Here is a 26,448-nt window from a genome sequence, read left to right on the forward strand (position 1 = left end):
GGTTCAACCGTTTGTATAATACTTGCGCAGAAAAGCGGCTTGGAAGACTCCTTCTCCACTCACACATACAAGACCGGGACGACTGCTGAACGCCGGCTGCAAGAGCTCAACTATAGCGGGGGATCGAGGGCTTCCATAGTACATGCTGCGTTGCGTCCCAATATGCGATCAGCATCCGCACTCCTTCACAATGGCGGTGTAGCTTGTTATAGTGACATTGCCAATCGTTGCGGAGTCTGGCCAACGCCACTATTGTCCGGGTTGCATTAGCGGAGTACATGCTCCTTCTGGAGGCAGAGGAAAAACAACTGGCGGAGATCAAACGTTCTGCTACGGCAATCTTCAAATTCCCTGAACAATATGCCTTGCGGCCATGTGTCACGGTTAAGAGCTGCATCACGGTATATTGGGTGAACTCCAACTTTGAAGGTTGTGTAGTTCAAAGTACTGACGTCTATGCCTTTTTGAACAAGCGGAATAACCTTTAACTACTCGTTGCAATTTAGTCCTTCTTTGGACATTTGTTCAACAGTCTCCTTGCTAACGCTTGGATGAAAGCGGGAGAGATATAACCAAAGCAACGACGTGGGAGGTGGAACCGTGAGAATGTTGCTATTATCGACTAACTTTCGACCACCGACAAGAATAATGCTCGGATCAGGGCCTTCTTCGCGGCGACGCTTCTTAAGCAGTCGAGAGGTACCGGAATTGGGCCAGACTGGAGTAGCTGTTGAAATCTTTCTGACGAGGCGCGAAATTTGCGGCCTTTAGTTCAGCACAGACGTCATCAGTTTTTCCAGCGATAGCAGCGATAACACATTCAAGCGAAGAAACGGTGTCGCGAAAGCAAGCAAACTTCATCAGCTTGATACATTGGTTGTCCGCAAGTTTTTTCAAGAACGGCTTCTTAAGTTGATTCCCACACTGCATATGCACCACATTTTTGCAAAATCCCATGCATTCGATAAAGTCGTCGTCCGATTTGACGGTTTTGGTGCAGTGATCGCATGCATTTGCCATAATGCCGATTTTCTAACCTCTCTAGGTCCAACTTTCGTTTTCGTCTCACTGTGCGCTAAGTTGTAATATGGGAATTACTTTCCGCTACCCGCGTGCAGATGGCGAAGTGAGCGCGTGAATTTTTTGTGAGTAATTACACACAGGTCCGGCCATGTAAACAATCTGGAATATAACTGAATTTTTCACGACACAAAAACAAACAGGAAACACTTTAAATTTCACAATATATATAGGGCAAAAATAAAATTTTGAACTGAACCAACTGATGCGATAAACGACGATTAAACGGTACAAATCACGTCAAATATTAAAAAAATAACTGGAGCGATCAATACAAACAACTAATAGGTGAAAATACACTGAACTCAATTTTCACACATGCTTTGTCGCAGACCGTTACCTCATTTTCGTTTTCGCAAAGTTCTAGTGGTTTAGAAAGCAGCGTCGCTCTCTCGTCATTTTCGTCTGTTTTTGATATATGAAAAAGATTTTTTTTGACTCTGCTTGCGCAATAAAAATTCAAATAATCGATGAAATGCTATATACCGAACACTTACCTTGGATTCTAAATGCCTGGTTCCGATTTAAACCCAGATCCTGAATCCGGAACAGATCACGGATCTGGAGCAGTACATGGAAACGAACTAGTTTAGTTTGGGTCATAACCAACTCCCGGATCCGGACCAGTTGCCGGATCTTACCCATTACGTATTATGAAGTAGTTTTGGGTGCATATTAGAAAAAAATGAACAAATCGATTTTCAAACCGCATGATGAAAGTCCCCTTAAGCAAAATCACTCAATTAAAAAAATATTTCATTTAATAAACATCACATGAACCCTTAATTCCATTTTCAACTCCCTAGCGCAGCGTCATGTGGCCACATTAACCATGGTTTCTAACCCATAAACCCTTGCTGGCAGTAGATAGACGTGACGACGGAGATGGGAGACACCGATTCTGACGAGGTGAAGCAAAAGTCTCCCCTAGAGGGTTTCGCCGTATGAAACTGGTTCGTTCGTTACTCACAGTCAAGGTAATCTTCCACTTGGGTGCGATAATGATAAAGCGAGAGCATTCTACAAAGAAATTTACCTCTTCTCACATTCTGCCACAGACACCACTTGTAGGAAAACGACGCTTTGAATGTTGGGGGAAGTTTTTTTTTCTTTATTTCGGTTGGTATTACTGAACCGTGTTGACGTTGTAAAGGACAGCAAAGTGCCACGGTGTCGTCCCTCTTCGAGCTTTAGGTTAAACTCCAAGTCTTTTGAGGCAAACCATCAGCAAGCTATGACTTTCCCTTGCCAACCATCTGTGCCTACCTTCCTCCAGCATGACGACGCCTTTCAGCCAAAACTGAATTCATATGACTTTGCCATCATCGTTCAACTTGTCTCCCTCAGTCAAGACTTTTTGTAAGCTTGGTTCGCTATATTTCGACACAATTTACTCGTAGTGTTAAGTGAAAATGCTGAGAATTTGTTTTGTTTTATTTCCCTCAACGAACCCCGGCCTGCTCGTTGAAGCGATTAATTTCTGGTGGAAATTTATTACCTGGTTTGGTGTATAGAAGTCTTTGCCTGGCTGGTGAAAAACAGCTTGAACCTTTCAGCATTTATCTCGTTTATCACCGTCTCGTTCAAGTTTAGAATTAGGGTGCGCGCAGAAAAACTGAAGCGGATGAAGCAACGATCCATTGATGGTTGTTTAATACTGAGATATGTTTATTACGTTCTGGAATCGTTTGGAGTACTCAGTAGAAGTGGGGTCGTTGATAACTCGTTTGACATGTAGGGGACCTTTCATAAATTACGTAATGCTTTTAGGGGGGATGCGACACATTGTGACATTTTGTGACATATGAGATATTCGCGATATAGGCCGAAAAAGAGTGTACATAAATATTTAAGTTATAATACTATTGACGATGATACTGACTTTAAAAAAGTAAACAAGCGACTGAGCAATGCTGTTTTCCTTCAGATCAGTTTTCTTCCAGACTAGTTGTTGTGATAGCGTTTATAAATTCGTAAATATAATGAAATTGATCATGCAATGCACGAATTCATTCGTCGTTTTCTGCAACGAAGTATTTTCGTGCATTATATATAGTAGGTTTCGTTCATTTTATGAACAAGAATGGCCGCTTGGTGTGCGAAAGCTTTCGTAAACTTCACATATTTAGTATACATTGCACGAATGTTATCGTTAATAACTACATTATTTTTTTTTTGAATGAAACGAAATGTTTGGTTTATTTTAATAAACGTTTGTGTATATTATGAACGATTTTGTTGGTCACACGTATTCATTTCGTTCATCTTAGAAAAAGTTTTCGTATTTATTAGCATATTATTTTTTAATTCGATCTTTTGGGATCGATGTTTGACAACACCATTTTTTGACGTAGGACTACGTCTTTGTTTTGGATATGGGGGTGCACTCTGCAAATTCTACAAAAATGGTATGTAACGAAAAGTGGTCCAATTTTAAACGCATATAATTCAGCCATCTCACGATAAATTTTCAATTTTTTTGCGCAAATCGACCCGAAATACTTCTAAGAATAGATTCCAATAGGTAAACCCAAAGATTTTTGATATCATAGCATTAAAAAATTAAATAATATACAACCTTGTCAAAATATCGCGCATTAACACACAGAAGATAGCGCTTCCCAAGCCCTGTACGACGGATTGGGGTACCTAGCGCGCTACGCTTCTATGAATGACGTCATCATCGACTATTTAAAGAACGGACTTGGGCAGACACGCTCAGTTCCCTGTTGAACAGCTGGCGAAGCAGATCATTGCGCTGTGTTTTTTACAGCCAGTGTAGCTGAGCTAGAAGTCCGTTACACTGGCTGTGGAGGGACGCTACCCTGTGTCGTCCAACAGGCGACCACTCCAACTGCTTCCTAAATGCCGCTGTAATGTTGCCAGTAAATTTTTGGTTTAACTAGCATATGTATTTGCTATTTGCGCTTGAAATTAAGTAATGTAGTGGTAGTAATAAGCTTCCAATTTTGGTTTAAACGCAAGGACAGTTTTTAAAACAGGATTTGATTAATTAGTTTAGCTCATCTAAGCATTTTTATCAATTCTGTAATATAAAAGGAATTTTACGGAACTTGGTGAATTTGGCCCCACTTGCAACTGGTATAATCAACCTGCACAAAGTGTTGCATAACGCAGGGCTATTTTTTGAACAAAAATGTGTTATCATTCAGCCCTTCGCTATGCAAAATCACGATATTATGACAGATGGGCTAAGCGCGGCCGTTCCTTTCAATCGGGAAAGGCCGCGTGGAATTTTGGTGAAATGCGCTAATAGTGTCGTGGTGGTACTAGTTGTCTATTTCGCTCTACCCATCATCATCAGCGTTGACTCATTTTGCATTATGCGCTTGGGTTCAATGTTTGTGGCGAATGTGTTGGTAGGTAGGGGAACTGGCGGTAAAATGAACACGTTAAGCAAAGTGATTATTTTCTAACTAATAAGTGAATGAGATATTACAATCACCTTATATGTTTCTTGTTAGACATGTTTTGTACATATCTGGTAAAAATACTTCGTCATAAACACATTTTTTTCAAACATGATTCTTGATTTCTAAACATGTCCAAAAATGAGACATGTTAGCGAATGAGTAAAATGAACATGTGGCGGTGGTAAAATGAACAGCTTCTGGTGACCTGCAAAATGTCCTGTATGTATGCAATGCGCAGCGTTTTAAAGCATTTTCCAATCAATGCTAATATCCCAACAAATCATGAGCTTTGCATACACACAGGGCATTTTGCAGAAAAAAAAATTATCATGGAAGAATTGAATTTTCATGACGTAATACAATCCTGCGGCATCGAAACACATCTACAAACTTGGGGTTATCCATGGGTGTTTGAACTTTTAGGATCTGTTTGAGAGCAACTAGAAAGCATGGTCTATACATGAGATGTGATTATATGGTCTAAAATTTGATTTTTCTTCACCGGTTCGGGTGTTTTTTCCCACACACTAAGTACTAAGAAAATAAATATTTTACATTAAGTAGTATAGTCCTACGTCTACAATTCGTGGAATCCCATAGGGCTGCCCCTTGTAGTTTTTAAATTTAAAAATAAGGGTGGGTAATGTCAGGGACATAACCGGATTGAAGTAGAATACACTTTAGGCTGTTAATACAAATGACACAGTTTTGACTATTTTCTGATCGGTTTTACTAAAACCAGTTATTTAGTTATTTCTAATGGAAACACCGAAATATCGGTACACGTACATCGAAATCTTAAATATTCGAACATATTTATCCTCATATGGTAACCCTGAAAAGAGCATTTAATGAAAGTGAAACAATTCATTTGGCAACAGTAGAGAATCGGATATACTTGTACCGTTATTTCGCTATTTCCCTTAGATATATCGAAATAACATTTTTTAATAAAACCTTTCAGAAATTAGAAAAAAATACAGCATTCGTATTAACAGCCTAAAGTGTATGCTACTTCATTACGGTAATGTCTCTAACATTACCTATCCATCTTTCTAATTTAAATAAAAAAAATGGTTCTGAAAACCTAATAAATGTATAACCTAAAGCGCTTTAAAGCTACACTTTTGTGAAACCCCGACAAAAAACAAAATTACACTGAAGTCTTTTTTATGCGATTTTTTTCTATGTGGTTTTTTTTATGCGGATTTTCAAAGTTATGCAGTTTTTTAATGCGGATTTTCAAAGTTATGCGGTTTTTTATGCGAATTTTCAAAGTTATGCGATTCTTTTTATGCAGCTTCCTTTTAATTTCTAGGGCATCACCTGAAGCGACTTTTATCGAAAGATAGATCCTCGTGAATGCACATGCTTAAACAAAAGACATAAAATGTTCATATTTTTATTTTAGGTTATAAATTACTAGTCTTTGGGTTAAGGATATGAGAAGCATTCTTGATGCAGTGAAAATAAAAACAGAAAATGACTGAATACCATTTTACCTTTCTCATAATAAAACTTATGCAATCGGTCGGAATTTTTGCCGAGGCCCGCAGAGCCGAATCTCTTATACCATTCGACTCAGTTCGGCGAGATCGGAAAAAAGACTCTGAGCGTGTATTTTTTTTACTTGGTGATAAAGCTTTTACGCCGACCCGGCACACGTTCAGTAGTTAGACCATACTACCGATTGCGTCCATCGTGTGCCAGAGTGAGGGACTCTGAACAGAGAAGATAACTCTGAACCCTATTCCTCTAAACTCCACCAAGAAGTCCGACATTTGCCTGACATCCCGGATTCCATTTGAAATGACTACTTTGGGGGGATGCGTGCTAATGCACTTCACTTGATTCCAGGTATAGCTGGTCGTGCTAGATTTCGCTTGTCTCGTAACCGCCATATCAACCCTGCACGGCATGACATTCTACATGCCTTCCTCTCTACGTTGACCAGTTGGATGCCGTGGTCGATCTGGCGACTCCGGATGGAGGGTGGCTTCCGGTTCACTGGTGCCCCAACAACCGGGGTCTGTCGCGTTCGGTGCTACTCGGCGTAGTTCCCGACGGTGGAGCTAGCCTACCTCGGCGGAGAGTTCCCCGACGAAAGAATGTCTCCTGCAACCGTTGACGGACACGTTATTCTTTCTTAGATGCAGTCCGGCAGAGTGCCGAGGTCAGTCCAGCGATTCCCGGTGGAGGATTGCGTCCGGTTCACTGGCGCCCCGATGATTCAAGCCGGCGATTCGCTACAGACTTCTCGGAATAGTCCCCGACGGTGGATCTTTTCTACTCCGACGAAGAGTTCCCCGGCAGTGGAAGATCTTCCGAAACCGATACTACCCGGGCAGATGCCGAGGTCGGTCCTGCGATTTTAGGTGGAGGGTGACTTCCAGTTGACAGGCGTCCCGACGAGCATCTGCCGGAGCTACTTCCCGATCTATTCGAACTAGTCCCCGGCGGTGGGCCTAGTCTACTCCGACGGAGAAATCTCCCGACGTTGAAATTTATCTCGAAATCGTTATCTCGATGCTGATCGGTTACGTGCCGAGGTCAGTCTTGCGATTCCGGGGAGTCACGGTTCCGACAGCATAAGTCATTAAGTGACGTTACGCTTGGCTGGACATGTCGCAGACTCAGGTGATTCGCATTTAATGCCAAAAGTTGCAGAAGAAAAAGAGTTAAGTAGCCGGGAAACTTTAAGCTTGCTCATATGACCCTACTCCACGCTTTTCTCTAAACTTTCTTACTTCAAATCCTTGCCCTTCCTTAAGTACTATGGCTCTTAATATTCAAAAATATTTCACACCTTATGTATTTTTTACGGGGATTTTCAAAGTTATGTCGTTTTATTTTATGCGGATTTTCAAAGTTATGCGGTTTTTTTATGCGAATTTTTTTTATGCGGTACGTATCCTCCGCATAAAAAAACTTCAGTGTACATGTTTGTCCAACGAGCTTTCTGCCTCGTTGTGGTACTGAATTATTGTGGTGAAGTTTACCCACCAACAATCTCACATGACACTCTATTTTTAGATTTGGAAAGAGATTATTAGAGAGTTGAAGCAAAAATCAGTAACTTGTACTGTCAAACGGACATTTGTATTTGACAGTACGAGCTACAAAATTTTGCCTCAGTAATCGACAAAACTGCCATGTATCATTCAGAGTTCCTTTATTAAAAGTCTGGTCAAGAGAAAATTGACAACCATAGCTTCAAGAAATGTGGCTCAAAAAAGTTGAACTAAACTTGAAATTGTTGAAGCATCAAATAATCTTAGCAATATATGTTCCGGTTTTGTTGAACAGTTAGCAACTATCCAATATTTTGTAAAGATAGAACGATATTTGACAAAATATCGGGGTATACAGTAAAAACCCGTTTTTATCAGTCCCTAATTTTGTCAGTTTTTCGACCCGATTTCGTTAACCAGCCAGGGTTATGAGGCAATGTATACGGACTACTGTTGAATATTTTAACAGCTTCTGTTTATAAAAGAAAATAAATAAATATGATTTCTTATTGCCCCCATTTTGTCAACCACAGAAGAACCAAAGGGGCTGAGGCGGTGGTCAGCTATTTTCGTCCGCGTCCCTTATCACCTATTTTTATAAAGTGATTCATCAGCAGTGCTATCTTTGAAAATGAACCACCTTGGTTATGCAACTAATTTTTCCGGTCTTTTTAAATGCAAATCATTAAGCAATCTTCATTTCGTTATATTCTGAATTGCACGCATTTTGTCGTATGTAATTTTAAATGTACTTTCATTTGATGGCATTGTAAGGGAACACGTATCCGCCGGTTGATGCTAATCGAGCTGACATTTCTTTAGACTGAGCAAACTAAGTTATTTGTTTGTTTAGTGTTTATTTGACCAACTAGGTAACGAATCCACTGGGTCTTTAATGCGTGTGGGAACTACGCATGGTCTTGTCTGAGTGTATGACTTTTGAATTATGTATGAGGGTGGAGAATTGACAATTCGCAAGATCAATTCAAATCCAATTACCAATTTGCGGCAATCATTTCAACATAAAAAACAAATTTTTATAGTCATATATAATGGTTTACTTTTAGTCCATTAACTCATCAGTTAATTATACTGAGCTGAGAATAAGTACGTACTATTTGGAAACGGGGGGTGTTTGATTCGTGCATCATTAATATCGTTTAGGAACGCAGCATTTACTCGAACGAGGTGGAAAATTTCAGGTTACGGGATCACAATATGCTTAAGGACGATTTATAAATTCTGCCACGCTATTAGGAGGAAGAGATATGACTAATTGTGACATGAATGGGAGGGAAGCACGTCATGTGCTTTGACGCAATCGGCCGTTTTACGCACGATTGCGCCATGTATATAGGAAATTCCATGGAACATGAACACTTTTGCAAGTAGCGGCATTAATGTGCTACTACAAAATGAAGGAAAAACTAAAATCATTTGATTCGTATTAGACCAAGGATAAAAATAACGTGGTAATATGACAGAGACTTAGTTAGTGTTGGGTAATCTTTGCGTGACATAATTTATGAATGTTCCACAATACCACTTTTAAACTCATTGTTTGCGGTCCATTTTACATTGTCGACAACACTCCCGACAGCCGGCTGTTCGGAGTTCAAGTTGTTTTCGATGAAAAAATTTCGATAGACGATTACCCAGAGTTTAAACGCCTAGAACATTTACGTATCCTTCAGTCAATAAACTATTCAAACATCTTATGCACGAAAGTATATTCTCAGTCGCATCGCTTGCTTGAAGCGAATCCTGACTAACAACCCACCCACTACCCAATCCGTGGTACTTATGGGAGTGTCACTGAGTCGGGGCCTTCCGTTAAGTAAGTACCACATCAACACTTCCTTTCTCATCCCAAGTTACGGTAAAGATGGTCGTGGCCCGCAATGGTGGCTCTCAGGCGAAATTCTCGCTTGGACTGGATCAATTGTTATTCCCAAACAATGCTCCTCAAGTAGTCTGGCTGGAAATGAGAGTCATCAGTCTGCAATCTACGAAGTATACCGTGCTTACGCAACGCAACGCAACGCAACGCACAGAAGAACCAAAGGGGCTGATGAAAACGGGTTTTCGATGTATGCTAAATTCAGAGTAAAAGACATATAACAACGTCGTTGCATATACTGCATTTTCGAAGAAAAATCTTTGAAATTTGATAGTAAATCGTTTCACTCTCGAACAACGAAAATGGAATGGTTTATCAAACAATGTGTTTGAAAAATGTTTTTTTTTCAATTTGTTTTTCATGAAGTCAACCGAGGCACAAAGTTAGGGATCATCCATAAATGACGTAGCATTATATGGGGGGGGCAGTTTTGTATTTTGTGATGATGTGTGACGACAGGGGGTAGGGGGTCATGTCATGCTATGTAGCTTTTTTAAAGGGGAATAGAATAGAATTTTTAAAAAAAATTGCGGAGACAAGGGGGGCAGAGTTACTGTCAAGCTATTGCCCATTTGAATACAAAAAAACTTCTGCTCGTTTGAATATGTCAAGCTCATCTTGTCTAGACTTTTACTAGAGTACACTAGTGTTCTTTTATGAGAGACATGTTACGTAATGATGTGTAACTCATTATACGGATGGAGCTACTGTTCTGACGTACAACAATTGTAGACACAGCCATTGCCTTACACAATGTAGCAAACCCGCTACGACTGAAAGCACAGTGACAATAGTTTAATAAAAATCTATCCCGGCATTCGAAAGGCAAACAAAGATGAACAGCAGCAATCATCATTAAGATTGATGCTAATCGTCGACAGGTTTTTCAGTGGTGATCTTGCATGGCTTAATTTTTGTCGGTTGTCACTGTAAAGATGGACACGTCTATCAATACCAGGACACATGTTAGTGAACTCGGGTGATTCGTAGTTATACTACCTAAGCTCGACACTCATTAACAGAAGACAAAGATTGAGTCCGTACAATATTAAGCCTGTTCTAATGACCCTGCCACTTCTAGTTTTCCGATCTGTTCACTTCACATCCTTGCTCTCACTTGAGTACTATCTAATTTTCATAACTTTCCCTACCCAGTAATCTGTAGCTAATTGAATGTCGTTAAAATGAAAAAAAAGTTCCGACGTAATTTAGTTTAAATTATTTGCCAAAAATTTTCACCGAAATCGTTTTAGTTGTCATGTCGGTTTGTCGGTGATTTAACACACAAATGTGTTTTGCCCTGACCATTTTCCAAAGTGTAATTTATAATGATTTTGAAACGTTGCATATCTTACATGTTTTTGAACATTTAACAAAGTGTTATGATTGCGATTACAGGGGAAAATGTTGGTTAAATGATATTTATTTAATTCTCCTAATTAATGTTCTTTAACTAAGCTATTATTCTATTTCCTTATACGCGTTTACCCCATCTTTTCGTAAATAATATGCTCACTCCTTAACCAAGCTGGTTACTTAGAGTGGAATTTTCTCAATAACCCTGCAATTGTCACGTATGATAATCGACAACGAATGCAGTACCAGGACATTACTGGAGTTTTTCACTTGTTGAGCCGCGATATATGCAAACAAAATATGTAAAATGCCTATTGCGTCATCTAGCCGCACATAAACTAAATTTAAACATCGATGTTTCGTAAAACTTTTCCCCAGTTTGCCTGGTGCGCGCGCCGTGGTGAATTTATCTGTACACGCACCAGACGCCACATATAATTTAAAGAGCAAGAAAGCGCGGTTCTCTTGCACAAAAAGAAAGAGCTTTTTGCTTTTTCTGTGGTGTGTCATCAATTCATCATTGTGTCTTCCGTGTGTATTACTTAAATATTACCTACCACCTAGCACCGAAGAATGTGAGCTGACATGAAACGCAGCAGCTGCGCTACAACGCTTACAACGTCACAACATAAACTAACGATTTTCATCTTATGTTCCCTTTTATACCTGTTGCTGTTCACTCGATGACAAAGGGGCAGTCCTAGCAACGCTCGCTGCTTGATCGAATTGTACCGACCAATCATGATCATGATCAGATAATTACTGCTTTCATAAAATCCATTATTTCCGTTATTTTTAGTAACTGTACATCCTACGGAATTGGATACAAAATTATTGTACATATTTCCGATCAGATAGAGGAATAAGCTTAATTTTCATTCACTACAACGGTAGATATCCGCGTTCAAAAACTCGGGTAAAATTCCGGCAGAAAATTTTGAAACAGGGCACCTATATTGACACGTTAGAAATATTCTACTTCAAAACTTTCACCGAAATCGTTCTAGTTGTCATATCGGTTTGTCTGTGGTATACCCCCGCACAAGTGCTTTTTACCCGACCATTTTTCAAAGCGTATTTTTTTAATTTTGAAGCATTTCATATTTTACATGTTTTTGAAAATTTTACAAAGCGTTATGATTGCGATTACAGGAGAAAATATTGGTCGAATGATATTTATTATATTCTCCTAATTAATGTTCTTTACCTAAGCTATTATCCTATTTCTTTAGGGGCCGCGTTTTACACCATCTTTACCTAAATAATAATATACTCAAACCTTAACCAAGCAGGTTTCTTGGAGTGGAATTTTTGCAATAACCCTGCAATTTTCACGTATGATAATCGACAACGAATGCAGTACATCACTTTTAATGGAATTTTTCACTTGTTGAGCCGCGATATTTGCAAACAAAATATTGCGCACTTCCCACCAACCTGGACTCCGTACTTTCAAAGTGCGAGTGTTCTCAAAACTGCGAGCTGTCAAAACACAGGTATTTCAAGTGATGGAGATAGTACTTTAATAGACAGACCAGTCGAACAAACCAGTCTACGACAAGAATTTATAAGAAGAATGGTAAGTGCGCTGTGCGGTTTTTAGTGCCACAAGCCATAAGTAAAATGCACATTGCGTCATCTAGCCGCACATAAACTAAGCTGGTCTTAAAGTGAATATAAAAATCCCGTCATTCATCAACCTGTTATACAATGCGGATCATTATTTAACTGTGTTTAAACATTGATGATACGTGAAACTTTTTTCGTTTGCTCTGAGAACTGTGTATTTTACGTTCCCCCGGTTAGTGTATAAAAGCCCTACAAACTCGTGAATAAGCTTTACGAAGTAACCAGTATCAAATCATCAATATCTCCTTTACACAAAGAAAAAACCAGTGCTTGTCTAATCGTCAATCACACCCGCGCCGTGGTAAATTTATCTGTAAACGCACCTGACGCCACGTATAATTTAAAGAGCAAGAGAGCGCGGTTCTCTCGCGCCAAAAGATCGGCGCTTGGCGGCAGTCATAGAATACCTACCACCGAAGAATGCGAGCTGACATGAAACGCAGCAGCTGCTACGCTTACAACATCAGAACACAAACTAGCGAATTTTTCTTATGTTTCCATTCTATATGTGTTCCAGTTCCTTCGATAAAAAAGGAGCAGTCCTAGCAACGCTCGCTGCTTGGTCGAATTGTACCGACCAATCATGATCAGATAATTACTGCTTTTATAAAATCCATATTTCCGTTATTTTAAGTAATTGTACATCCTACGTAGTTGAATACAAAATTTTTGTACATATTTCCAATCAGATAGCGTAATAATCTTATTTTTTCATTCAGTACAACGGAAGATATTAACGTTTAAAAATCGGATAAAATTCCGGCAGAAAATTTTGAAACAAGACCCCTATATGGAAACGGTAGAAGTATTCTACTACAAAAATGTTTTATGAACAGTAGCTCCTATTTTTCTTTTTATCTTTGTATAAGTTTTCGGTAAACATTGGTTCGTCCAATTTCTTTCACGGGATTCCAAAACATTTACTGATCTTCCGACCTCTGTCTATGCAAGCGTCATACGGTCGGCGGGGGTTATTCTTAAACCACTTCGTCCTACCAAGCGACAGTGTAGCAAAAACTCCTGAGATAATGGTGCTCAGAAAAATGAGCTAAGCGACACAATAAATGCTACGGTCTTTTTTATTACGTGTTCTGCTTCTATTGTTGCCATTATTGTCAGGTGCTAAATGGAGGGAGCTTTTGTATTGAAGCGACAACTGAGGTAACCAAACAGTCGTAAAATAAAACAGCTCCAGTAACAGAAGACGGGCTGAAAAAAGCTTCAAGACTCGATATGAAAAATGGGCTCCGTCCTTGGTGCGGGTGGCGTCGATTATTTGTTTGAGTGGGACGGGGAGGATAATCACGGGGAGGTGGATTATTTTTGTCATGGTTTTTGTCATATTTTGTTTGAATACTAAGTGACGCCGTCACGTAGCCTTACTAGCTCTGCCCTACTGTTTATCGGCGCACTTATCAGAATTTGTACGAATGATGAGCTTTTCGGACAAGATGTTTTTATTTCCTGTCATCTGGATGAAGGTTTTTGTGTCAATTTCCCGGAAAAAGCAAAATAAAAATTTTCCGACCACCTTTAAATGCTGGATGATAAACTCTGTTTTTGCTTATGTTTGGCCGCACCACCCGGAGAGGATTGGAAGAATGGGACCAGTTTTCTACTGAAATAAATAGAAAGTGAGCTTGCTTGAGCTGTGTAGAATGTCACCCTAGATAAGTTGGTCGAACGCAGAAAAACTTAATTATAATGATGTAAAATGTTAGAGGGATCAACGCTATAGATTTGTTTGGGGCACGGCAAGATTTGTTGCGAAGTAAATAAACAAACACAGAACCCACACGTTATACATCAAACATCACTGCACTCCAAAACAATCATCGGACCTTATTCTTTCAAAGAGGGAGAGACCATCGACGGCGCACGCTATCGTTGGATTTTGGCGCATTTTGGCTGCCCACAAATGCTGAAAAAATGTCTAAAAAATTTATATTACGGAGCAAATTCCCTGGACACGTTGTCTAAAAAAATAGTGATTTGGAATAGCCTCCTCGTAGGCCTGATTTAACGGTATCAGACTTCTTTCCGTGGGGTTACTTGAAAAGTAAAGTTTATTCTAGCAAACCTAAGAACCATGACGAACTCAAAGCTAATATACGAGTTGAAATTGCTGCGATTAAGCCCGAAATGTTGTCCAATGTCATGCAAAATGCTCGCAAAAGAGCCTTTCTCATATAGAGAGGCTATGCAATCACTCTAAAACTCGTCAACCTAATCCCGGCGATTTTTTTTACTTATTTAGGCGTAGGTAGGAGTATACAATGAGGGGTTGCTACTTTAAAATTGAAACTAGTTCAAAATTTCAAAATTTTCGGCAGGGTCCGGACCCCCTAGATCCTCCGCCGCTGGTTTCAAGCGATGTTTCAGTGTCGACACATAGCATCTCAAGATCGTGGCTGTCGATCCATTATATGTATGTGCAAATCGTACTGACTATGTAATATACATTTCCACCGTTGTATTGAACATAACCAGCCATGGAATCGTAGTTTGGACAAATGAGAAAGGCACAATTGCACACTAGGTGGATTAAAACAGGTTTTTGTGTATCAAATAAGGGTGGTCATGTATTCTGAAACTGGTTTATAAAAACTGGCATAAAATATCCTAAAAAAAACTTGTTTACTTGTGAAAACTGGCTGAAAAATGGCGGAGTTGTTCAATGTCGAAAAAGGATACACTCAGCTGGCGCACCCTGTATGCAATCATACTGAAAGTTGGCTTATTAACCGAGGCCTGGAGGGCTTAGTCAACTGCCCAGCGAGTTATTAAAATACGGTGGTGAAACACTGGCTAGAGCGCTGCACTGGGTAATCGCCAAAATTTGGGAAGAGGAGAGTCTTCCGGAGGAGTGGATGGATGGTGTCGTTTGCCCAATCTACAAAAAGGGTGACAAGTTAGATTGCTGCAACTACCGTTCGTGGGGCACTACCAAGCGGGATTCATGGGTTCCCGCGCCACCACGGACCAAATATTCGCGATTCGGCAGATTCTGCAGAAGAGCCGCGAATACAACATGCCCATACATCATTTGTTCATCGATTTCAAATCGGCATATGAAACAATCGATCGAGACCAACTATGGCAGATAATGCACGAGTACGGTTTTCTGGATAAGCTAACACGATTAATCATAGCGACGATGGATCGGGTGATGTGCGTTGTTCGAGTATCAGGGACACTCTCGAGTCCCTTTGAATCTCGAAGAGGGTTACGGCAAGGGGATAGACACGAGTGGCACGATCTTCAGGAAGCCCGTCCAGCTTCTTGGCTTCGCCGAAGATGTCGGAAACATACATCAGAATGAAAGCTGAAGCCAGCAGGTTTGGACATGCCAACAACGTTTCGAAGACAATATACATGAGAGGAGGAGGTTCTAGAGAAATTCAGAGACGGATCTTGGCGGGAAATCGTGCCTACTTTGGACTCTGGAGGACGCTCCGGTCGAACAAAATTCGCCGCCGCATGAAGTTGATTATCTACAAGACGCTGATTAGACCGGTAGACGGCCACGAGACCTGAACTATGCTCGTGGAGGATCAACGCGCCCTTGGAGTTTTCGAACGATTGGTGTTGCGTACCATCTATGGTGGCAAAAATAGGACGTTTGCGGTGGGCTGGACACATCGTAAGAATGTCGGACGACGACCCGGTGAAGATGGTTCTTGAGGGCGACCTTACAGGAACAAGAAGACGAGGTGCACAGCGAGCACGGTGGATCGACCAGATAGAGGACGACCTGCGAACCCTTCGAAGACTGCGAGACTGGCGACAAGCAGCAATGGACCGAGTGGAGTGAAGACGACTTCTGCATACAGCAAGAGACTACAAGGCTCTAGCCTGAACGGTAAGGTAAGGTAACATAGAGAGGCTCTCTTTGTTTGCTTTCTCTTTCGACTATTACAACGTCACTATAACAAACTACAACAAACCTTGTTTGTTTACATCGTGTTTACGTTTTTTGGCTCCAGTGCAAAAATTAATTTATTGTGTGTTGTACGTATCGTTTTTCGGTAGTGTTGCCACCCCTCCGGGTTTGACCCGGAGACTCCGGTTTTTGGGAGCGATCTCCGGGTTTTACATCAATTTCTCCGGGTCTGGTGGGAAGAAGTATAGGTTCAATTTTTTTGGAATTAATTGATTCTTCACAAAATATTTAAAAGTCTAAATTACCTATTACACTGGTTCAGATTTATTTTTCCCAACTAACCCTTCGTTTCAAGGTGGCGAAGAGTTCACCAAATATTGCTAATTTCTTTCACAAAGCAATGAAAATGAAAAACAAATAAAATTTACTACAAATTAACCTTCCGGAAGTCGCGCTAGTGCACTGAGTGCACGCTGCTCTGAAGATCTAGCGAAATCGTCTTAGGAGACCAGCGGCTGCTCGTTCGGTAAGCCATATGTGCGACTTCCGGAGGGTTAAGAAAAGTAATATTTCGCTATGCGCTACAATTGAAATGTTGCATTCCACTAAGTCGCTCAAAATGGTGTAAAAAAGTTATTTTACTGCAATTTTACCAAATCATTTCCCTCTTAGTGGTGCTTATCCCCAGCTGCACTAAGGTCTGGCAAATTTGTTCTAACCAACTGACTAGATCAACATCAAACGAGTTCTTGCGGTGTTGTTGCTACTCCAGCAGCGATCCTTAACTGGGCTAGGGAGGTGAGTTTTGCCCCTTTGTTGCGAAATTAAAATTTGTTGGTGACGAATAACCGACACCACATAGTGCGATGTCGCAGCTCTCCTTCTCCTGTTAGTTGTGGAGAAGAGCAATGCTCGTTCGACCTCCACAGTGAGAGTAGCTGGTGCTTTTGTAATCTTGGCACTTAGTCGGGGAAGTGAAATACTACACCACATTAAACCGATAAAACCGTTCTCAAGTGTGAAAAATTTACTTTAACGTGGTAATAAAAAGCGATTAAAGTGCTCTAAAATGCCTAGCAATCACTTTGATTCCAATTTCTGTTTCGTTCCACTCAAAATCCACCAAAGCCTCTCCAGAAGTGGTAACCCTATTTTTCGGTAAAAAGAATTTCAGTCGCTCGACGGAAATTTTTTGACATTGAAAATGTCTTACTGCACTATCTGGGGCAGGGTGTCATTCTAAAATCTAAAATCAAACGATGTCACGTTTTTGCGTCACTATTTTGAACGCTAATAACTTTGTTATTTATAAACGGATTTCCGTCTAGTTACCACCAAACAATTCGGAATTAACTGAAATTATGTTTTATTACTATAGTGTTTTTGTATTTCAATCGCACACAATTGAAAAACAAGCAAAAATGAACAGATCTCGAAAACATGAAAACTCCCATACATCAGTTAATCTATCCCCGGCAGAACCTTCAATAGGGAGCAGCTTAGTGATTCAAACGAACACGAAAAGTTATATGCCGCGTGCCTGTTTGAATCAGTTGTTGCTCTTTTGACAGACAAGTAACATCGTGCTTATAGCGTCTCGTACGACAGATTTGAGCACCCAGCACACTACGCTTCTACGAATGACGTCATCCTCGACAATTTAAAGAATATCATTCCTCGAGCGACTTCATTCTCCCGTCGAACGTCGGACCGTAAAGAACAGCAGTAGCAATCATGCATGTTGACAGTGCGCTGCGATGAGTGCTGCATTTGATCATTGCTACCGCTGGGGGTGATCCGATGTAAATGGCGCACGGCTGGAAGAGTTGGCAAACTTCAAGCTGCGTAATTGTTCCATTGAGTATGTTATTATTGTAAAAATAAAAGCCGTTTTAAGGACTAAAACAATAATAAACAATAAAGAACAAATTGGAATTTATTTCCAATCATTGCCAGCGATAATCCAATAGCTCAGTTTATATTCGGTATTTGTTGCTTGCGCGTATATTGACAATCCGAAATTTGCAACAATCTGTGATTTGTGTAAATTTATCCTTCCGAAACAATACAAAAATGTGCAGTTACTTAAAGTACATTTCCAGGCTGAAATTGGCGAAAACCTGTTATTTATTAAAAATAATCTTTCGGAAACATAATCCAAAATTTTGCAATGTTTCAGAAAATTGGAAGATGTGGCAACACTGCCAACTAGCGAAAGCCGTAGATACCAAAAAGAATCAATCCGCAAATATTTTTTCGTTATTCTGCATGAAGGCAGTCCTTCCATCAACAATGCGAAAGTGATAAAAGCCGATGTCACGTTTCAAACTATCAGTATTTCAAATTATCTGTTGAAGGGGAAGGTTGTTTATTTCTTTCCAATTTTAATTATTTATCCGATGTAAGTAGCGCGCGGCTGGAAGAGACGGCAAACCATAGTTGCTGCTGACTGATTGTTCCATTTCGTATGTTATTTTTTGTAAATTAAAAGCCCTTTTAAGGGCTATAACCAACAATGAAAAACAAATTTGAAAAATTCCTGACAATGACAGCGATAACCTAATTCCACCGTGTATATTCGTTACTTGTTGCTTGCGCGTACATTGACAATATGAAATTTACAACAATCTGTGATTTGTTTAAAATTATCCGTCTGAAACAATACAAAAATGTACAGCTATTTAAAAGTTTATTACCACGCTGAAATTGGCGAAAACCAAACCAAATCCAAAAGTCTGCAATATTATAGAAATCGGAGGATGTGAAAAATCCGCGAATATTTTTTCGTTATTCTGCATGAAGGCAGTCCTTCCCTCATCAGTGCGAAAGTGATAAAAGCCGATATCACGTTTCAAGCTATCAGTATTTCAAATTAGATGCTGAAGGGAAAGGTAGTTTCTTTTCATTTCGAAATATTTATCTGATGTAAGTAACGTGCGGCTGGAAGAGATGGCAAACCTTTTTTTGCAGCTGACTAATTGTTCCATTCTGCATGTTATTTTTGTAAAACCAAAAGCCCTTAGTTAGTTTAGTACTTTTCATTCCATAGCACGCGTGTTTGTGTATTCCTCCAATGGTCCATTTCCGGACCCCACATACAAAAGAGTTAATTTGAATGATTCCCTTAAAATGGTTCTTTTTAGGACCCCAAATATAGAACATTCCAGAGATAAAGTTAATTAAACTACCGAATATATAAAGATACATAAGTTAAACTTTCTTCGTTTACGAATAATTTGATTTATGACCAGTTATTTTTCTATCGTGCTTGCAAATATTTAATTTGATAGCAAGTATTTAAAGATAGATGTAAGGTTTTGTTTGTGAGCATCATTAATTTATGTTCCCATTTCGGGGATTTGAATAAAACTTTTTTTAAATTTTAATTTGTCACACTACAGGTTATCAATTTTAATTTAAAAATTCAACAATTATCTCTAGTGAAGAATAGCATGCCTGTGTGTAGCTCTGAAACAGTCGATAGCATTAAGGGGTTTTAATTTGGCCACGGATAATATTGGTTGCTCATAAAACTGGCTGCATGTTTAATGTCATCGTGGTCGTGTCTTGTACACAACCCTTAATTTTTTTTTCGATTTGTATGCTGCTCACCAGTGAAATTGTAGTGTAAAAGTGCCTTATTTCGCCTTGTGAAAACTTCGTCAGTCAACGGGAAAATTGTGACACTTTGACCTTCCCCACCAAAAAACTTTACACACTCACTTCGCCATCTGCAAGCGAGTAGTGGAAAGTGCCTAACGGGTCGAAATCAAAAAGTTGGATACAGGACCGAGAGATAGCGGTTATCATAGGAGATTGTCAGATCCCTAACTTCATTTCTACGTCAGGAATACATCAAGGAAGCCACTTGGGACCGTTGATGTTTCTGCTATACTTCAATGATGTAAAGGGCGCACACAAAATTATTGCGACACCGAAAATGTCATGCCAATTTTCTTATAATGTTTAAAATCAAACCAAAACTTTAGGGTAGTTTTATACATATAGAAGTGGCAGGGTCATTAGAACAGGCTTAATATCGTACGGGCTTAATTTTTGCCTTCTGTTAATGAGGGTCGAGCTTAGGCAGAATAACTGCGAATCACCCAAGTTCACTAACATGTGTCCTGATAAAGGTAGACGTATCTATCTTTACCGTGACAACCGGCAAAAATTAAGCCACGCAAGATCACCACTGAAAACCTGTCGACGATTAGCATCAATCTTAATGATGATTGCTGCTGTTCATCTCTGTTTGCCTTTTGAATGCCAGGATAGATTTTTATTAGACTATTGTCACTGTTCTTACAGTCGTGGCGGGTTTGTTACATTGTGTAAGGCAATGGCTGTATCTACAGCGGCTACCCAGCTTATACATATATTTACTTCAAAAATCAAAAGAAAAGTTAATCGATGGAGCCTTGAGTGTAATACTGAACGCATTTTCGCTTGATGCCCTCCATCAAAGTCTTTACAGTGTCATCCGGTACCAGTTTCTCAGTTTTTTTTTTTTTCTATTTTCTTAACATGCCCTTCTCGTTTTTGACTGTTTTCTTGCTCTTCCAAAGTTCCCGCTTCATCATTGCCCAGTACTGCTTCACCCGGCGCAGCTCCGGACAGTTTGGCGGATTCATGTCCTTTGGCACAAAATGGACAGAATTGGCCTCATACCACTCCAGGACACTCTTAGAATAGTGGCATGATGCCAAATCTGGCCAAAATAGCGGAGCTTCGTCGTGCTGCTGCAAGAACGGCAAAAGGCGCTTCTCAAGGCACTCAGATTTATAGATCTCGCCATTTACTGTGCCCTTTGTCACGAAAGGCTCACTGCTCAAGAGCAGATGGCCTGCCAAATGAGATATTTGGAGGCGAACTTCGATATTTTCTTCTTCTTAAATTTGTCACATAGAACTTGCTTTTGCCGGTGAAAAACTCCAACCCCGGAATTCGCTTAAAATCGGCTTTTATATACGTTTCGTCGTCCATCACACAGCAGCCATATTTTGTCAGCATCTTCTCGTAGAGCTTCCGTGCCCGAGTTTTAGCCGTCGATTGTTGCCGCTCATCGCGGTTTGGGAAGTTTTGTACCTTGTATGTATGTAGTCCAGCTCTCTTCTTTGTATTCTGGATGTAGCTCTGCGACATGCCGATCTTTTTAGCCAAATCACGGCTTGAGACGTTGGGATTTGCTTTAATCATCCGCTTTACCTTTCCCTCCGTCTTTTTGTTCTCCGGTCCCGGTTTTTTCCAGCTCCTTTGCCGTGGTCCAACGTCAACCGCTCCTGGAACCGCTTCAACACTCTGGAGACGGTTGAATGGTGAATGTTCAACATTTTCCCAACTGCCGGTGCGACAGGTCAGGAAATTCCAGGTGTTTGGAAAGAATTTGTTCTCTCGACTCTCGTTGGTTCACCTCCATTTTCGTTGAATCGAAAAACACGACTTCGAGTTTGACAGCATGTAAACAATATACATCAATGAGAAAGTGTGCAAAATTTGGTTGATTTTTACCCAGTGGTAAAAAAGTTATGCCCTGTTGAATGTGTCGCAATAATTTCGTGTTCGACCTTTACATCTAGTTCTGAAGACTCCACGATTGTCCTTCGCAGATGACCTCAAGATATTCCGCCTAATTCGTTCAATTGAAGATTGCAAATTTATCCAACAGCTACTTCATGTCTTTGCTGATTGGTGTAACACGAACCGAACGTGCGTGAACCCGAAGAAGTGTTCGGTAATACCGTTTTCACGGAAAAGGGATTAGATTCATTTTAACTACCGTCTACTTGAAACAAACATTGAACGCGTCAGTCACGTTAAAGATCTGGGAGTGATTCTGGATTCTCAACTTACTTTTAAACAACAGTCTCCTATGCAGTTGGCAAAGCATCTCGAGCACTGGAATGCATCTTCAGAATAGCCAAAAATTTTACGGATATCTATTGTCTCATAACGCTCTACTGTTCTTTATCGCGATCAATTCTAGAATATTGCTCTGAAGTTTGGAGTCCAAACTACAATAATGGCGTTGAGAGAATAGAATCCGTTCAGCGTCGCTTTTTACGTTTCGCGCTTCGTAGATTGCTGTGGAGAGAACCTTCCCGTTTACCTCGCTATGAAAACCGGTGTCAGCTAATTCAACTAGAGCTCCTACATGTTCGAAGGAATACTGCAAGAGCTTTGTTTATCGCTGACACTCTGCAAGGTCGTATAGATGTCCCAGCTATTTTGGAACAAATTAACATAACACTACGCAACTACATTATGTTCAAATTACCTTACCGACGCACTAACTATACTATGTATGGAGCCATCACTGGTCTGCAACGAATTTTTATTTTTTTTTTTTTTTTAGCTTCAGCATTCGATTTCAACGTTTCTCCACAAACTCTGCGTATACGTTTTTCCAGACTATTTAATCAATTAACTATAAACACTAGACCTTTTATTCTTTGTTTTTAAATTATTGTATGACTATTGTTTTTGTGTACTTGATTGTTAGAAATTAAATTAGTATTAAGGCCAACATCATTGGGACTTTGATATGCCTGTTGATGTATTAAACAAATAAACAAATAACAATTTGCTCTAATTTACCGGTATTTATCGAAAAACATTGGTTATTACTAGAATATTATGCAAAGAGTTGAGTACTAAATGTTGAAACAACCGAGTGATAAACAGAACAAAGATGGTTACTTACGTCCTATTCTAAATTTTCTCTAGATTTGTTTGTATTTTGTTTTACATATTGTAAACATATAAAAGATCCACGGCTCCGCTAAGCTACCGCTATGAGCTGCATCAAATTAACAGAATTTAAAAAAATCGATTTGGAAGCATCTATGCGGAGAGCTGAAGAAGATGGCAGTGGTGTAAATATTGTTCATGCTTGTCTCCAGATGGGGACCAATTAGAAGTAAAAATTACCGTCACGATTGCTGGTTGCCTTTTTGAGGCATACACTGAATCTCATATTTTATAGGTAATTTTTATTCAGTGTGATAAAAATACATTTCAGCATAATTTCTCAATCAAATGAAGTCATTGCAATAAAATACTTTAATCCTGCAAGTACATATTTTGTTCTCGGACGGCAGGTAAAAATCGTGGTGTCATGCCCGCCTTCCCACCTATGCGGTTCCCGCGAGCAAGGGGTAACAATGTATGGTATAAAAACGTTACGACTTGTTTTCATCATTTCAGTTTTTACGCCAGCTTGTTATCCGAAACCACTTCCGATGGGCGAATCCTACGGAAAGGATGGAACACGAAACTCATTTCAGACCGATGCGTCCTACATGCTAACAGCCCAACAGAAATAAAATCGAAACACATTTTTTACCGTGAGAAGGAGACTGTTTTATTTCACGTGACGTGTATATGTGCTGTGGAAATCCTACAGTTTCAGGGAAAGTTTATTTTACTGAGTAGGGTGTTGATTCCAATTGTGGGGATAATTTTCGCTATCTAATCGCAGAAAAAGTGTTTTGTCCCGTAATCTAATAAACCTTTTTCCATATGCACGCAAGTAAAAAAAATCCAATGAATTTTAAATGAGCAGATTAACCGAATTCAACCACCGAAAACCCTTATCCCAGCTCACCACACTATATGATCGTGAAGGGATAATATACCTAACCCTAGGTCACCTGCCTCAAGCATTAAATTGCTCCTGCACCATAATGTTGCGAAATATTTTTTGGCGTTTATTAAATGGAAAATTTAACGGGGTTGAACTCTGTATACACTCTGGTGGGGCTATAAAGCTTCTGACATGGGATATCGTACCTGTAACGAAATCAGATGGAATATCCTTCCATGTCGAGCAATTTCACTCGTACCGGCGGGAAAAAACGATGAGACGAGGGATTTATAGTCACTGTTCCCACTAAGGAATGCTGGTTAATCCGTTCGGCAAAAAACCGGTAATTGGTTCTTCGTGTTGCTTCACCTTATATCGCTCACTTGAATCCTATAATCCTTGACCGTTACGGTATCCTCAATCACACTGGGATTAACTGTAATTCGGGTTATTATTTTATGCTTTACACCATGAACACACAGGTTGTCGTAATTTTCCGTCTTCTGTTTTGAACTAAATTTTTCGTCGTTTGAATGGGATTGCCACTAAACGAAACACAGTAACAATTTATCACATCGGCGAAATAGGTCTCAGTCGAATAATCTTTTTAAATCGCTCTTCGATGATTACACATTTTACAGCATTCTCTCCGGTTGCTCCGATGTGGCAAACCCTTGCAGATTCACTGAAGCTGAGTTTTCGGTCTATTTTATTGCCGAAACCCACTTTATGTCATGTCACTTTACGAGCATCGCCCTGTAGCTACTTCAATATCGTCGAATCTCCGGGGGAGGCTCACATTTTACGACACTAACTACGTGCACAATCTTTTTGATGAAACCGGCCACCCTCGTGCATCAAATCATGACTTATCAAGTCACTTTTGCTGTTTACCCTTACACCGGTGGAACGATTTACGAGCCTTGTTTAGCTATTCCATTTCACACTGTAACACGAATATCTTCTTTGCAAAACGGAAATGCCTTTCAACAGTGGATTTTCTCACAACACTCTTACGTTGGCCGGTATAACCCTCTCACAGCCAACAATGCTCTTCCTCCCTGTGGGATTACAAAGATGAACATCTTTACACTTATGGCTCCTGTAAAGTAACACCACAACATTATCGAGCGTCCTTGAACGTGTAAAGATCTCTCAATCTCTCCTCTCCGTTTTCAACCATGTAAAAGCCACCACAAATTATGCATTAATCAGCACCTCAATTAGCCAAATTATGATGTTAATTAACTCCACTACTGCACCGCAAATAGCACTTCAGGGTACAATTAATTCCCAATCGCAATCTCTGTATAAAAAACTCAACCATCTAACACAGTTTCATTTATCCATATTACGGTTGATAGTTCACACCATCCCACCGGCTGTGGAGAACATCTGGAATCCTCCTAAAACTCACACCAACGCGGTAGAACACCTGGAAACGACGAAATCCTCACAGTTTTCGATTGAACGTCTTCAAACACAAAAGCCTCGACCCCGACACGAGTGTTTCCCACCAACGACACGACACAACTGAAAATCCGGAAAATTTATTAGCATTTCATCCCATTCATATTGGATCCAAATAGGTCTCTTTTGCGCTCTCGGGTTGTAGTCTCGTGCTCACAAAACGCACCGGACTCCTGCTCCCGCTATAATACATACTCCACAAATGAGAGATTTTCCCAGACCCAACTTTTCTGGAGCGGACTAACCAAAATTGGACTAGCCCAAGCCACGAGCCGTTTGCCTAGACAACGACGACGACGACACCTTCCTCAGTCAGCTGTCAAAGAGATTCAATCCAGGAATTGTTGGTGTAATCGTAAGGGAAATTTTCTCGGAACGGCCATGCGCACTGGGGCAACATTACATTGTTGGTTTGACGTTTGCTCTTGAACTAAATACCTTTGAAGCGAGAAAGGATATTTTAGTTGCAAAAACGCATGCTGCCGATTTGTAGGGGGAAATGAGACTTGACTCGATTGGCTTACAGTACCGCGATCTGGTGGTCAATAGATGAACTTTGTTTAGTTAAATGTAGTGGAATTTTTTAAAGGCAACATATCAACAAAATTTAAACACGAATGCTTTCGAGAGTGCCGAGTTTATTTTCAACTCTCAACCAAACTGTGCAGTTCTAAATAAAAGGCATAACATCCAAACTGTGTTTCAACGTATCCAGGCTGAGCGACTCGCAACGGTCACGATATGGTGGTAGATGTAACGGGTCATGTTACAGAAGATTTCTTAATGCCAGCCAGATTTTTTAATTCAATTCGTTTAATTGATAAGGCATGTTTGGGTTAGCTTAATGTCACAAATTTCATTGTTTTACATTTTAAAATTCTTTAAACTAGAGGATTACACATTTAATTGTTATTATATTTTTTTCATCATGAAGCTGAAGAAATTTTACAACTATCATATACAGACTTTCCATGAACATAGACAATTTTGTACCTGTGTAAAAAATTTCGTGGACGCGTTCAAACTCAAACATTCTTCGTCTCGATGTACAGGTTCGCCTCGAACATCGAACCCAAGCGAACGATGTACAAACTATAGTT

General features: G+C 39.9%; 1 protein-coding gene across 1 annotated transcript in view; it reads right to left on the bottom strand.

The window, feature by feature from the left end:
* LOC131681786 (SPEG neighbor protein-like) overlaps nucleotides 1–25,396 on the bottom strand; it is a 386,072-nt gene extending 360,676 nt beyond the window's left edge. The window contains exon 1 of the mRNA XM_058962819.1: nucleotides 24,085–25,396. The gene's annotated coding sequence lies outside the window, so the exon portion shown is untranslated. The remainder of the gene's footprint in view (nucleotides 1–24,084) is intronic.
* Nucleotides 25,397–26,448: the final 1,052 nt, after the last annotated feature.

Source organism: Topomyia yanbarensis, chromosome 2 (genome assembly GCF_030247195.1).
Source record: "Topomyia yanbarensis strain Yona2022 chromosome 2, ASM3024719v1, whole genome shotgun sequence".
In the NCBI taxonomy this organism is placed as follows: domain Eukaryota; kingdom Metazoa; phylum Arthropoda; class Insecta; order Diptera; family Culicidae; genus Topomyia; species Topomyia yanbarensis.